A 5,447-nucleotide genomic window follows, 5' to 3' on the forward strand; every position below is an offset into this window, starting at 1 on the left:
AGCATCACGGCACCCTAAACGAACCCCTGTCTGTCACTGAGAAAAAGCAAGTTGACACTGGGAGACTTTTCATAGCCAGTATCATAGCAAGCTTTCATAGCCAGTATCCGCCATGGTTCTGTCTTCAGAAACCATCAAAGGCAAAGACTCCATTTAGAATTGTTGTCACCCAATTTCATTCTCTCTCTCTCCTTTCTAAAAGCGCCAAAAAACGTTACAAGGCAATATGACAGAAAGCTTTTATTCTGGATCCAAGCACACTTCACTCCTCTGATGGACGGAGTTCTATCTTTGAAAGTGTGGACTTCACGCAGACAGGAGCTCAGCTGCTACTCCGCCTCCACTCATCTCAGTCCAGGTATCCCTTTCTGCTCCTTAGGAAGGAGGTAGGGCAGCAGGGTGTCAGCTCACAGTGCATTCGGGCTCACCAGGATTCTAGTAGTGCAGTCCATCCCCCACCAGGGTTGGTACCTAGCACAGCGCCTAATGGACAGCAGACACTCATCAGTACACTTGCATAAATAATGAAGTCCACACCGTCTGGAAGACAGCTGGGATTATGCTCTTTCTTAAAAGTTCTTGAAATATTTTGAATTTTATATATTTTGAACATTCCACCATCATCCTGTGATGTTTAGCTTTCTAAACCTGAAGCTCTACACTTGAACACAAGCCTCACTCTCCAGGGTGCTTAAGTTCCCTCTCAGATTCTGCTTTGTGCCTGGAAGGGCGTGTTGCATTCACAGCCCAGCTATCTAGCTGTGCAAGAGCAGAAGCAGGACCAGAGAGCAGGTGGGATGAGTAGTGGACTTGAGGTTAGGTGTCAGGCTTCTCTTTTCCTGGGCAAGGCTCTACCCATCAACGTTTTATTCAGGCAGGGCCCCAGCAGACCAATCACGACTCTCTATGTTGGGGATGGACTCCACGACTCTCTAACTAATTCCTCAGATGAGCGAGAAGGTTGGACTGAGGCAGAATTCACTGGACCACAGCTCCCAGCAGACTACCAGCATCGGAACTATTTGTCCACAACTCTTAGCTCAATGCCTGTCATGGAGGAGTTGCCCATAAGTGTTTGTTAGGTTTATGTCTCCTAGGAATGTCTTGGGTCCCATTAAAAGACACAATCTAGTAGTTGGGAAGAAATTTAGGGTACATATCTGAGGTCAATGTATTGTTGGTTTACAACATCTGCTTTTGCCATCAGATTTTAATGAGGTTCTGCCCCTTATACACTCTCACATGCTCCAACTAAGGAAAAGATAGAAGAGACAAGGAGACAGAGGCTCAGCGTGTCCTCAGTTTCCAGATTGTATCTTCACAATGCCTGTGAATCCACAGCCTATGCCCACTATGTTTCGTCTTGAGAAGTTCATAACGAGAACAGAGGATGGAGGAACCATCACAGTTGAGGAGTTCCATCCAAGGTGAGCATCATCTGCAAGCTGCATGAGCATGGGGGGGGGGTTGTAACTTCTTTGAGCCTCAGTTTCTTCATCTGTAAAATGGGTTGTTTCTTTTATATTTTCTCCTTGAATCATTCAAGGGACAAATAAAATTACTCAGGAAAATCTGACAATAAATATTAAGAATTATATATCTACTGGCGTTAAAACACTCATCTTTTCCGGCAATCATTTTTAAATGTCAAACTCTAGTTTTTAAAAGCATGCAATTTTTATGCATCTATATTGTTCAATTATAGTGAAACTGTATTTCTCTGCTTTCACTGCCTCCAGGCCCCACCAAAATAAAATGTGCAAGGAAGAAAACTTCAGCTTTTTAGCAATTCATTTGTAAAATTATCGCGAATCGGGATTAGTTTCTGTGTCCTCAATCTTAGCTGGTTTTTGAAACAAGCATCATCTTCTTCCCTTAACATCGCTTTTGTTATCACAGGAACATAAAAGTCATTTACATCTCGAAAAGAAAAAAACCCAAAACACTCATTGTGTAGAAACAGAAACAAAACTACACAATTATCTGTGCGATAATTCAGAGGATGTAATTGTACCTTTCCTATTTTCTCATATTTGCCGTGTCTTTTCCCCACCTTTGACCCCCAGCTGTTTGAAAAGTATGCGAATACACCCTAATGAGTGCACTGAATCTTAATTAGGTTAATTAGGTGGTGTTCCAGTGAATCCTTGAAATAACAAATGCTGCCTAGCCAGTCTTAGAAACTAACTATTTCCTTTTCATTCCAGTAGTAATTTCACTGGCTTGGTTTTCCCCACCAGAGAATATTGGTTTCGGATTTGCCTATTTCTCCTATCCCCTGAATAGTATTCTCCCTTAGGCTAAATCCTCCATATGCAGCCAGGTCTTGATCCGGCCAGAGGAGGGTAGTTATTGGGTCAGTCTGAGTCACTGGGAGGGGCTAGGACAGCCTGGGAGAGACATTCCAGAGTGATGCAATCTGACCCCATAGAAATGAGTGTGGGCGCACCTTTTCCAGGGGCTTTAAGGGGAGGGCCCAAATCAGTAAAATCAGTGTCTTGTCTTTCAGGAATGTGTTGGCCTGTTATCCCTGACACACTCAGCAAGGAATAGTCGGTAGGAAGCGGATCTTGGTGCCAAAACACGGTGGATTTCAAATACTATTACCAGTGGCTGAGTCCCTCAGTTATTTCTATGCCCCTGTAGTAGGAGGCACGCAGAGAGCATGCTGTAATCTGTGAATCAGGTATGTGATTGGAGAGCTTTCTAAAGCCCCCTTTTCACGTGCATCTAATTGGCTCCACGAAGGGTGAGAAAGAACAAAAAAGGGGAACCACAGTGCCTAGAAAGGGATTCAAGAAATTAGCAAAAATGTCCAGAGATCCTTGGAGGTAGAATCCATTTACAAACCAGAGAAACGTATGGCAAAAAATAGCTTTCACTGTGAAGCCATCAGCACCGATAAGATTCAATCCCAGGAGCAGCAAGACCTTCCAAGTTGAAACAGTAAATAATTTGATTGGGATAAAGATTAATAGCCAAAATCATGCGAGTCAGTCAGGAGCACCAGAGAGCATCAATCTCCGAAGATTAATAATGGTAAAAGACAACGCTGCGATAATCAGCTTCAAAGTGATGGATCATGGGAGAGTTTAATGAGGGAATTTCAGGAGGGGAATTTCAATAGATTAGACCAGACCTGAGAAAAGCGCAAATCACGCCTAAACCTGAAAGCAGGCTGTCTGCCTAGAGGACAAAGGAGGAAATACCATTTTCCTGTCTTTGTGCTAAATGCTAAAATATCACATAAATTGGTGTCAAGAGGTTGAACGGGATCTGCTGCAGCCAAAAGTGACTGGCGCAAAGGAACCGTGCTCACCACTTTCGTTCCGAAGGCAGGAGCGCTGAGCTAACAGAATGTAATCGTGTCTTAATGCGCTCGAGGCAACCAAGCATCATTAGTCACTGTCTGAGCAGGCACACAAACTGTTGTCATTTATGGTGCTGTGTCACACTTCAGAATGTAGGGGCTGCTGTCCTCCACGTCTCTCTCCAGTTCATGCAGGCACGCGTCCCGCCTTCCTCACGGGAGCTGGGTGCGCACCAGGCAGCCAGCGCTGTACTAGGCGCAGGGAAGGGAGGGATAAATGAGCCATGTTCCTGGACCTCAGAAGACGTACAGCTTTGAAAACTGGCAGATGTGAAGCGTACACCGTACCAAAGTGGAACTTGGGGTCGTGTGTGGCAAGGACAATCCATGTGTTAGACCATGACCTCAGGCACACAGCGGCCCGAGTTCTAGCCTCAGCTCTACTGATGCGAGGCCCCCTTTAAAACGAAAAGGTTTAAAAGAAATATTCACTATGTACACTTAAGCACAGGTTGGAAACTTGTATTTTGTAAGGTTTTTAAAATTTTTTTGTAAGGTTTTTTTTTTTTTTCTCTCACCGGGTCCATCTTATGCTATGAACAAAAACTGCCACAATCCCCTGGTGCCGGTGAACCGCAGGAAGTGGGTTTACCCACCAGAACTGCAACAGACTCTGCATATTCCTTGCGTTTTGTTCTCATCTCAAAAAACCTTGATGCTATGGTCTCTTAAGTGAGCAAAGGCTACCTGTCTACGCAGTTTTGGCCACACTGGGAATAATTTTTTTTTAGCTATCGTTGTTTCTCTCTTACTCCCGATGTGGCAGGCAACTGGATCCAGTTTGTTAGGATCCCCAGAATCCAACCCTGCCCAGCAACAGTGCCTCATGCCGGTCACAGGGCTGTAGCAAGTGTCTGGACCGTAGCTTCCTCATTTGCCAAATGGAGGAAATACTACTTCTCAGTTCACTAAGTTGGAGAGCTTCAGCAGAATAAGTACATTCTTCACACAATGCCTGGCATGCTGCAACACTTTAGAAATTATAAGTAACTTTATTCCATGAACTACCTTAATAATAACATTATTATCAAACAAAATTAAAAGGGTAGAGTGTAAAGGAAGTGGGTTGTTTCTGCAACAAAGGAGGGGACCAGAATTCAGATTAAAATTAAGAGAAAACTTTAAAAAGGAGGAGATAGAGATTTAAAGCGTGCCTGTACGGAAACGAAGTTCTCCAGACTCAAAAGAGACTAAAGGTTTCAAAGATGGAGGAACATTGATGGGCCAAAGAGGAAAGCATGAAAACCCATGGCAAGGTTGAAAAACAGCGCGAACGTCAATGTGGTTAGAGTATTTCATAGCTCATGAGACAAGGCAGGAAAAGCTGCTTGAGACAAGACTGTGAAAAGTTTGAATACAATGCCAGAGAATCCCAAAAAAGCCAAACCTGTAGCTGGAGAAATTTACTTTTAGAAAAAAGAGATAGAAAAAAAAAAAAAGAAACCTGAAAGACATAGAGATATTTTTAAAGGAAAAAAATAAGCAAAATATATATAAGAAAGATGGCTGTTGCATAATTAGGTTTTGAGTATGTTCTTTATGTCTTACTCACTTTTCTCATCACTGGGAGAAAACACCACAAGTTAAGGGAAGAGAGGTTTATTTTGGAAGTTCCCACCCTTGCATGGTCTGCAGCATGGTGGAAGGAAGAGGAAAGCCTCTCATGGCAGATAAGAAGCAGAGAGCAAAGGGAAGTGACGTCCTTCCAGGTCACGGCTCCAGTGAGCTGCATCTTCTGAGCAGGCCACGCCCCCTAACAGCAAGTCAGCTGCAGAACCCCCAGAATTCAATCACTTTTCAACAGCTTGACCCTGTAAGTGTGTGATTTTTGCAGGGATGTCTAGCTGTAAACCACCACACTTTATGAACTCCAGTCCTTCCAAACCAAACTACACTTAGCAAAAAACATAATGAAATCAAATTTCTGGAATGATGGGCATTGGCCTGGAAGACCATATTGTCATGGGCAATTTGGAGAACATTATTTGTGTATTTGTAAGATCAACTAGTGTTACTGGATCCCTGAGCACCGCCTGCTCTAGGTGTTTTATAGTGTGTGCTGATTTAAAAAGCCAAA

At 43.5% G+C, this 5,447-nt stretch overlaps 1 long non-coding RNA gene across 2 annotated transcripts in view; it reads right to left on the minus strand.

Moving 5' to 3' along the window:
* Positions 1-225: 225 nt before the first annotated feature.
* The window catches only part of LOC102028884, a 20,435-nt gene continuing 15,213 nt past the window's right edge, over positions 226-5,447 (minus strand). For both annotated transcript variants that reach the window (XR_001234546.1, XR_261401.2), the window contains one exon: positions 226-483. This is a non-coding gene — a long non-coding RNA (uncharacterized LOC102028884). The remainder of the gene's footprint in view (positions 484-5,447) is intronic.

This window comes from Chinchilla lanigera, unplaced genomic scaffold, assembly GCF_000276665.1.
Source record: "Chinchilla lanigera isolate Chin_1 unplaced genomic scaffold, ChiLan1.0 scaffold00029, whole genome shotgun sequence".
NCBI classification, from domain to species: domain Eukaryota; kingdom Metazoa; phylum Chordata; class Mammalia; order Rodentia; family Chinchillidae; genus Chinchilla; species Chinchilla lanigera.